Raw genomic sequence first — 10,007 nt, 5'->3', positions numbered from 1 at the left:
TCGCCACGTGTCGTAGTGCTCGGCCTAGGTACGTCCTTAGCCGAGGAGGGTACTCGGGAGGGAAACCTGTCTAGCTCGAGTGAACCGTTTGAGTGGTCGACCGAGGGTTGCTCGGCGTTGGCGCGTGTCGTACTGCTCGACCTAGGTACATCCTTAGTCGAAGAGGGTACTCGGGAGGGAAACCTGTCTAGCTCGAGTGCACCGTTTGAGTGGTCGAACGAGGGTTGCTCGGCGTCGGCCCGTGTCGTAGTGCTCGGCCTAGGTACATCATTAGCCGATGAGGGTACTCGGGAGGAAAACCTGTCTAGCTCGAGTGCACCGTTTGAGTGGTTGACCGAGGGTTACTCGATTTCGGCGCGTGTCGTAGTGCTCGGCCTAGGTACATCCTTAGCCGAGGAGGGTACTCGGGAGGAAAACCTGTCTTGCTCAAGTGCACCATTTGAGTGGTCGACCGAGGGTTACTCGGTGTCGACGCATGTTGTAGTGCTCGACCTAGGTACATCCTTAGCCGAGGAGGGTACTCGGGAGGGAAACCTGTCTAGCTCGAGTGCACCGTTTGAGTGGTCGACCGAGGGTTGCTCGGCGTCGACGTGTGTTGTCCTATATTAGACCTGCATGAGCGCGACCTAAGCGTATACCAACAGTAAAGTGGGAAGCATCATAACGAATATTTAAAAATGTCTTGTATTAATAAAGTGCCTCGTTAAAACCTTGCCGACCCAAAACCCTCCTTAGGGAAAAAAAGTCGGTCAAGGAAAAGAGTGCACTATTACATCAATTGTAATACATCTTTAAGTGTGTGGAATTCCAAGTCCTAGGAATAGGTTCTCCTGACAGGTATTCTAGCTTGAATGCTCCGTTGTTTAGGTTGTGTCGGACGCGAAAAAGTTCGTCCCAATTTGGGGCGAGTTTTCCTTGTCTCGGATCTTTTCTTGCTTCGCCTGTGGCTCTCCAAATAAGATCTCCCTGTCAAAATTCTCTAGGCTTCACCCTGCTGTCGAATCTTCTCTTGTAGCGTTGCTTGGTGGCCTCGGCTACCACTAGTGCTCGGTCTCGAATCTTTTCTATGACGTCCAGGTTTGCTCGAAGCTCAGCTTCGTTGTTCGATTCGTCGAAGTGGGCTCAGTGGAAGGATGGTTCTCCAATTTCTACCGGGATCATTGCATCGGACCCATAGACCAAGCGAAAAGGGGTTTCTTGTGTAGTCGATTGGGGTGTGCATCTATAGGCCCACAACACCTCAGGTAATTGCTCGGCCCATGCTCCCTTTACTTCTCCTAGGCGCTTCTTCAATTTCGACAGGATGACTTTGTTGGCAGACTAGACCATTCGTTTGTGGGTGCTCGACTGATGTGACCTTGTGCTGTATTCCTAGGCCTGCTAGGAACTCATTGAGTTTTTGGTCGGTGAATTGAAGGCCATTGTCGGTCACCAGGGTTGATGGGATGCCAAACCGGGTGATGATATTCTTCCACAAGAATTTTTGGACTTGGTGAGCCGAGATGCAGGCCAGGGGCTCAGGTTCAATCCACTTGGTGAAAAGGTCCACGGCGACGATGAGGAACTTGCATTGCCCCTTGGCAATCGGGAAAGGTCCAAGTATGTCGGCCCCCCATGTGGCGAGTGGCCATGCTGGGGGAATGCAATGTAGCTGCTCGACCGGTTGGTGGATCAAGTTGCCGTGTTTCTGACATGGTTAACACTTCTTCACAAAGGTTGCGCAGTCAGTATTCATGGTCGGCTAATAGTATCCGGCTCGTAAGAGTTTGGAAACGGTCGTTCTCGCTCCGGAGTGCATTCCACAAATACCCTCGTGAACTTCTCGCATCACATAATCGGCCTCGGTGGGGTCTAGGCATTTGAGTAGTGGAGTAGAGAAGCCACGCCTGTATAACAGGCTGGTGATGACGACATATCTACTGGCTTGCGTTGTCAACCGTTTGGCCTCGGTCGGGTCGGCCAGAGTGACCCCATTGGTGATGAATGCTTTGATTTCAGCTCGCCAGTCTGGGGGGTCGCTCTGATCGGCATGATCGACGTCGATGCTTGCTACCATCTCCTCCTCGACACTGGGGTGTTCGATTTCTTGTTGAATTATGGTTCTTAATTGACTCGGTTTCTTGGTTGCGGCCAACCTGGCCAACTGGTCGGCTCAAGTGTTGTCCTCGCGTGGGATATGCTCGACCAACACCTCTTGAAAGTTAGCCTTCAACTTTTGATAGGCATGGTAGTACTTCATCATGTTGTGGTCCTTCACTTGAAAGTTACAACCCACTTGTTCAGCTACAATCTTGGAGTCGGTTAGGCATTTGATTCTCGATGCACCCATGTCTTCGGTGAGCCTTAATCCGACCAACAGGGCTTCATACTCGGCTTGGTTGTTCGAAGCCTTGAACTGAAAACGGAGAGATTGTTCCAAAGTTATCCCTTTGGGTCCCTCTAGAATTACTCCTACTCCGCTCCCCTAGCAGTTTGAGGAATCGTCTACGTGGAGGGTCCACCAATGTTCTTCGAATTGGCCATGCGAGTGGAGTTCATTCACGAAGTCAGCTAGGCATTGAGCTTTGATCGGTCCCCTCGGCTTGAAAACAATGTCGAACTGAGATAGTTCAACTGACCAAGCCATCATTCTCCCAGCTAGTTCGGCCTTGCCCAAAACCTTGGAAATTGGGCAGTCGGTATGCACAATTACTCGGTGGCTTTGGAAATAATGCCGAAGTCATCGAGAGGTATGTACTAAACCGAGTGCTACCTTTTCAATCAACTGGTACCGGGTCTCGGCGTCTTGTAGTAGTTAGCTGACAAAATAATGGGGGCCTGGCTGCCCTGTCTCTCTTGTACTAGAACTGAGCTAATAGCTTCTTCTGACATGACCAAGTACAATTCAAGCGGGCTCGAGGGCTCGGGCCTCGTCAGGATCGGCGGTGACGCCAATGTTGCTTTCAACGCTGCAAAGACTTCTTCACATGGCTCGTTCCACGAGAAGGCCGAAGCCTTCCTAAGAGCTTCATCATCAGCCTAATTTTGTCAGCCAAACGAGGGAGGAATCGGGATAAGGCGACCAATCTTCCTGACAGTCGTTGCAATTCTTTGAGGTTGCTCGGACTTCGCATATCTAAGATGGCCTGGCATTTGTCTCGGTTCGCCTCTATCCCTCTAGCTTATAGCATAAACCCCAAAAATTTGCCTCCCTTGACCCCGAAAGTGCACTTCTCGGGGTTGAGCCTCATGTTGTGCTTGCGTAACTCACCGAAGATTTCGGCCAGGTCTGCTAGGTGGTTGGCCACCAAGTTGGACTTCACCACCATATCGTCTACATAGATTTCAATGTTACGCTCTATTTGCCCCTGAAACACCTTATCCATTAACCTTTGATAGGTCGCTCCCACATTTTCAGTCCGAACGACATGACTTTGTAACAAAAGTTTGCGCTCTCTGTGATGAATGCCGTCTTCTCCTCGTCGGTCGGGTGCATCTTTATCTGGTTGTAGCCGGAGTAGGCGTCGAGGAAGCTGAAGATGGAGTGCCCGGACGCACTGTCGATAAGTTGGTCAATGCAGGGTAGTGGATAGGCGTCCTTGGGGCAGGCTTTGTTGAGTTCGGTGTAGTCGGTGCACATTCTCCACTTTCCATTCGACTTTTTGACTAAAACTACGTTGGCTAGCCAGGTTGTGTACGTGACCTCCCTTATGAATTTGGCTTGTAGCAATTTTTTCACCTCGGCATTCGCAGCCTTCCTCTTCTCATCCCCCATTTTTCTCTTCTTTTGGGCCACTGGTCGGGCGTCTCGGCATACGGTAAGTCGATGGCAAAGGAAATTTGGATCTATTCCTGGCATGTCTGACGCCATCCATGCGAATAGGTCTTGTTGTCTCGAACCGCTCGTTTCACCTGGTTCGAATCGGCTTCACTTAGTTGGGATCCCATGTGCGTGACCTGTTTGGGTCTTTGGCCAAGTTGAAAAGGAACGAGGTCCTCAGCCGGCTCGATTCGCTCTTCTTCCCCTAACCGAGGATCAAGGTCAATGCCCTCCGTCATCTCCTGCCTGACCACATTCACACCTTTCGTTGTCGTCGGGGGGGGGGGGGGTCGGCGATAGGTCGCACCTTCAAGCTAGACAGGTAGCACTTTCTTGCTGTCGTGTGATCGGCGTGAACAATTATTACCTGCCCATCTCTCGACAGAAACTTCATGCATAAGTGAGGGTTTGAGACAATGGTCCCCAGTGCGTTGATAGAAGGTCGGCCTAGTGTTAAGTCTCAATTTTACCTCTTTTTGGATGAGACTTATTGAACAAATTCCACTCATCCTTTGAACCATTGCAATATAATTGTTCTCTTTTTGGTTCATTTTGTGTGCAGATATAACTAACCCAAATTCATCTAACAATACCTTAATCCACCTCATTTTTTGTGCAGGTATTGAGGAAGAGTGGAAAGTTGAAGACTCTTAGGATTGGAAACCTAAGAAGCTAAGGAGCAGAGAAGAGGTTCTGCGCCGGGCTCAATATAACCTGCGCTGGGCGTGACAAAAACAGAGTATTTCATCTCTGCCAGTTATATTGCGCCGGGCGCAAAAGGAATTAAGCCGGGCGCAAAAGGAATTAAGCCGGGCGCAAAAAGAATTGCGCCGGGCTTGTGTTGAGACAGAGAGTGCTTGACTTCTCTGGAAGAACTTGCGCCGGGCGCGAAGAATTGTGCGCCGGGCGCGGAACCCTAATCTGATCTCCCAGGCTCGTATTTGAAGCCATTTTCGGGGATCTTTCTCTCCATTCTCACATTGGGCGTCTCCAGGATCTGCGGAAGGGATTCCCAGGGCTTGGGATCGTCCGTGTGCGGATCTTTCCTTCGGTTCTTCATCCTCCTTTCATCTCTATTTTGTATTTGCCCTCTTTGTTGAGTGGTTTCACCCATTTTGTGGGGTTAGATGTAACCAACGTACTCTATTGTAATCTTTACGGTTTTAATGATATATATATATGTTGTTTTATTCTTTGTTGTGTTTGTTTCTATTCTTAATGCTTGCTTTGGATTGATCACCCTTTGCATGATTTAAGGTTCCATGGGTATTGGAAAATAACCTTTGAAACTAGTTCTGAAACATATGCCTAGTGGTGATTGTATCTAGGGATAGAGCTTGACCCATTAGTAGTCTTAAACCCTAGCCCGTAATGCGGGTGTAGATATTGGGTACTCAAGGGATTGATATTCAATATCCGCACCTAGGCTCTTTCTCTAAGGGATTAGGTTTGAGTAAACTTATGGGTTGACTAAGCAATGAATTCAACAAGAGATTAAGGATACATTAGTGTTACGTTTGGTGAAATCTGACCCCCACAACCTCACAATACCACAATACCATTCTTGACCTTTTTCCACTCACAAAACAATATTTATTTACAGCTTTCATTCCAATAGTCACAACTTTGCATTCACTGCACAAACTATGAAATTGGAATTATTCTTTAGTCACGAATAGTCAATAAATGCTTATATTACCTTCTAATCCCTGTGGATACGATATTTTTACTACTTGAACGGCCGGTATACTTGCCGTGTTTGAGACCGTTGATAGAATTAAACGAATTTATAAATATTAACAAAAGTGTTTCAACGGAAATCTCTAGCAGGATGTTGTACGACGTACTTGCATGCACCACAATGTAACGAATCTTGATCTCGCGGGAAGATTTTTGGTCGAAGCTGAAGCGAGTGTATAGATTAATGCATTCTCTCGTCATCACTCTTTCACCTGAGAAACCTACCAGTGGTTCGTGGTACGGTTCTAGGCTTTCTTCCAGGATCCCAAGTTGCACAAAAGTGTTCCAATACAAGATGTTGGCGGAGCTCCCCTGGTCGACCAAGGTTTTCTTCACAATGTAGTTATGCATTTCAACTGAAATCACCATCGGGTCGTCCTGAACGGGATCGACGCGTCGGAAATCTAGGTCGGAAAAAGTAATTGGCGGCATCTTCGGGGTTTTCGGTTGATTTACGCTATTTACCGATCGAACAGCTCGGAGGTGTCTCTTCCGTGTCGAAGAGGTGGAACCTTCCTCGGCGAAGCCTCCGGCTATGGTGTTTATTATCTTCCTTGGCCGGTCAGTTTCTTCCCAGGAATGCCGTGAGTGGTCCCTTCTCTCAGCTGATTGGGATCGGCGACGTCGGTCTCTCAAAATTGGAGCTTCTCGAGGGTGGTGGTCTCTCCCCCTTGATTAGTGGTCTTGGGGGGTGACGAAGCTCCTGAGGTGACCGTGCTTGATAAGGTCCTCGAGCTTGTCTTTTAGTGCTGAGCATTCTTCAGTCGAGTGCCCCCTATTTCGGTGGAATCGGCACGTCTTGGCCTTGTCGGCTCTGGGGGGTGTGTTCTCCCTTTTCGGCATCACAAGGATCTCTAATGCAAGGGCCTGCTCCATTACCTTGGCCCTACTCGCGTTGAGGGAAGTATACGCTGCGTAGCGTGGTCCTCTTAGGGGGCGAGTATTTGAGGGCTCGGCATTCGTCTTTCTTGTCGGCTCTCAGCCGGATTCTTTTCGGCTATAGCCCTCCTCGGCCCTGGCCTGGTTTCGGGTCTCCGCCAGCTCCTCCATTTGCATATACTTCTCGGCTCGGCGTTGAAGATCGTTCATATCATCGGGCGGTTTCTTACACAAGCTGTTCACGAAAGGTCCCGGCCTCAGGGCAGTGCTCAGCCGGTCCAACGCCACGGCAGGGTTAAGATCGCCGATCTCCATGGCAATCTTATTAATCGGTCCATGAAGCTTCTCAAGCTTTCTTTCTTCTCTTGACGAACCCCCGCCAACGCTAATGAGGTCGTCTTGTACGGTTTGCTCGTCACGAATTGCAGCCTGAATTGGGACGACAATTCATTAAACGAGTCGATGGAAGAGCTCGGTAATCACGTGAACCAGCTGAGAGCCCTCCCTTTCAATGATGTGGGGAATATCCGGCACAAGGCTGAGTCATCTTGAGTAGAGAGGGTCACTTGTGTCAGGAAAACGTTCAAATGCTCCTCGGGGTTGGTACACCCATCGTACTTCTCGATTGGAAGGCTCTTCCAATGGTCCAACAAGGTCGCCTCCATTATCCTTCAAGAGAACGGGTGCCTTAGGGAGTGAGTGGTGGTGTCGGCCTTGTTGCCTATCAAAGAGGTAACCGGTGTTCGGGTGACCTGGTCGATTGGGGCATGATAGGCTGACTCCTCTAGGAGTGTGGGAGTGGACGACACATAGGTTTGGTTCAGACTTCAGAGTTCGGCGTTCAGCCGACACAGTTCGGCCAACTCCCTGGCATCGGCTTCTATTTGTCTTCGGATGACTGCCATTTCCTCGCGCAATGCGCACAAGTCATCGTGGAGGTCGGGCTGGGCTCCGTGAGCGTTCGGCCGGACCTCTTGTATCACAGGTTCCGGTTGTGTTTGAGGCATTCCGTACGGGTATCGTTCTTGGCCGGTCATGACGAGATTGTTCTCGGGTTAGGGATCGGTTGAGTCGATGTTGACGGTCCTTTGCGCGTAACTACCATGTCTCGGTCTCAATCGTGGAGTTCAAAGGGGATAAAAACGTCTCTTCGACCCCACGGTGGGCGCCAAATGTTCTTGTATTAGGATACACACTTTACTTATCCTTGTTGTAGCGGGTCTGGTCCTAGGTCTCGGTCTTCTCGTTCTTATCCGGGTAGTCCGAAGTGAAGGGGGGTGCCTGTAAAGACACTCCAACGCTCAAGTAAGTGCTCGGCTTAATAAATGTTGTAGTTGAAAGTTAGTTACATACCTCGCTGGGGTCCTATTTATAATGATTCTTATTGGGCCGCAATTAGGGACTAGGCCCCGGGAAATTAGGAAGCTAATCCGGTGCATTACGTAAATTAACCTCTCCATAATTATCCTAGCGTAAATCCGTAACTTAGCCGAGCACACCGACACATTCCTTTTAGATTGTGAGTGGTCGATGGGCTCGGGTATTCGGCCTAGTCGACTCTCAACACGGGTATTCGACCTAGTCGGCCCTAAACACAAATATTTGACATAGTCGGTCACCATACGGTATAATAACAATATAGTATTAATTTTATTTCATATAAAATGTTTAAGCCCCTTCCCTTGTGATATACTTTTACTTTGTAATTCTTATATTATAATTTTTTTTTATACAGATATGCATTAGCACATGAAACATCCGACGACTAATATTATTCTTTTGTTATTCAGACTTGCCATGATAAAATTGTTTTGGCTTAATTGTAGTTTTGATCTCTCAAGTATTGCAATTGTGCAATTTTGATCCTTAAGATTTTAATTGGGTAATTTTAGTCCCTAAAGAATTATAATTGTGCAATTTTAGTTCTTCAATTTTTAATTGAACAATTTTAGTCCCATATATCATAATTGTGCGATTTTATCTTTCTCATTAAAAATTTAATAATTTTAATATATATACACACACATACACACACACATATATATACAATATTTTAAAATTATACAATTATTTGTCTATTCAAGTTAACATATATTATAATTTTTATTAATGTATCAAATGATATATATTTATTATTATTAAATAAATAAAATTTATATATTATTATTTTTATAATATTACTAATAAATTAATATCAATAATATTATTAACATATTTATAGATAAACTAATAATTTGATAAATATAACTTATTATATATTACTATAATTTTACAAAAATATAAGTATATTAATTAGAAATATACATATGTTATCTAATATATTTATATTTTTGTAAAAGTATATTAGTTATATTTATCAAATTATTAGTTTATCTCTATAAATATACTAAAAATATTATTGATATTAATTTATTAGCAATATTAAAATATTAATAATATATAAATTTTATTTATTTAGTAATAATAAATATATATTATTTGCTACATTAACAAAAATTATAATATGCGTTAACTTAAATAAACAAATAATTGTATAATTTTAAAATTTTATATATATATATTAAAATTTTAAAATTATTAAATTTTTAATAGGAGAGATTAAAATCGCACAATTATGATATTTGAGGGACTAAAATTGTTCAATTAAAAATTGAAGGACTAAAATTGCACAACTTCAATCCCTTAGGGACTAAAATTACCCAATTAAAATTTTAGGGATCAAAATTGTACAATTGTAATACTTGAGGGATCAAAACTGCAATTAAGCCAATTGTTTTGTATGTAATGTTTTATAAGCAGTTGGTTTTTTGGTATTTTTTTTTTTACATTTTCTATTTTATTTTTATGAAAGAGAACAAGTTGAAGGAGCAAGTCTAATCTTGAAGATGGAATAATTATATGTGATGCTATCCTTTAATATTTTCTAAGTATTTTGCTTTATTTAAAATTGAATACAGTAGAAACTTTTTAAATTAATATTCGGTAAATTAATAAACTCTCTAAAATAATAAATTTGTCCGGTCCTGACTTGAGTCAATGTAAAAAATTGAAAAACTCGATAAAATAATAAAATAATAATTTTTCGGGAGATCCCTTTATAATTTTCGGTTCCAAGAAAATCATAAATTAATAATTCATAGAAACTGAAAAAAAAAATATTACACTCTATTGAAATATGATTCAATATGCCAAACTTGCTTAAGAATACATTGAACATATTTGTTCCTCTTGTTTACATTTACTGTACTTCAAAAGTCATTATTGATTTCCAATGCATATGTACTTCAAAAGTCATTACGTATTGATTTTCAATGCATATGTACTTCAAAAGTTACTAATTTACGTTGAGTGCCAAGGTTCGCTGCAACATAATTCTAAGAGACATAGACTAATTTGCCTTTTTATTTGATATGTACAGTATAATTACTTAAAAACTCTTTAAATTAATAATTATTAATTTATCGATAAATTAATAATTTTCTAAATTAATAAATTTTTCCGGTCCTGACATTATTAATTTAAAGAGTTTTTACTGTAAAATTAACTTTAAATTATTAACTATATAATAAAATATATGCTTAAATTAATT

Source organism: Cajanus cajan, chromosome 11, assembly GCF_000230855.2.
Source record: "Cajanus cajan strain Asha chromosome 11, NIPB_CcT2T_4, whole genome shotgun sequence".
Lineage (NCBI taxonomy): Eukaryota > Viridiplantae > Streptophyta > Magnoliopsida > Fabales > Fabaceae > Cajanus > Cajanus cajan.
The sequence above is the reverse complement of the archived record's forward strand: the minus strand, read 5'-3'. Positions refer to the sequence as shown.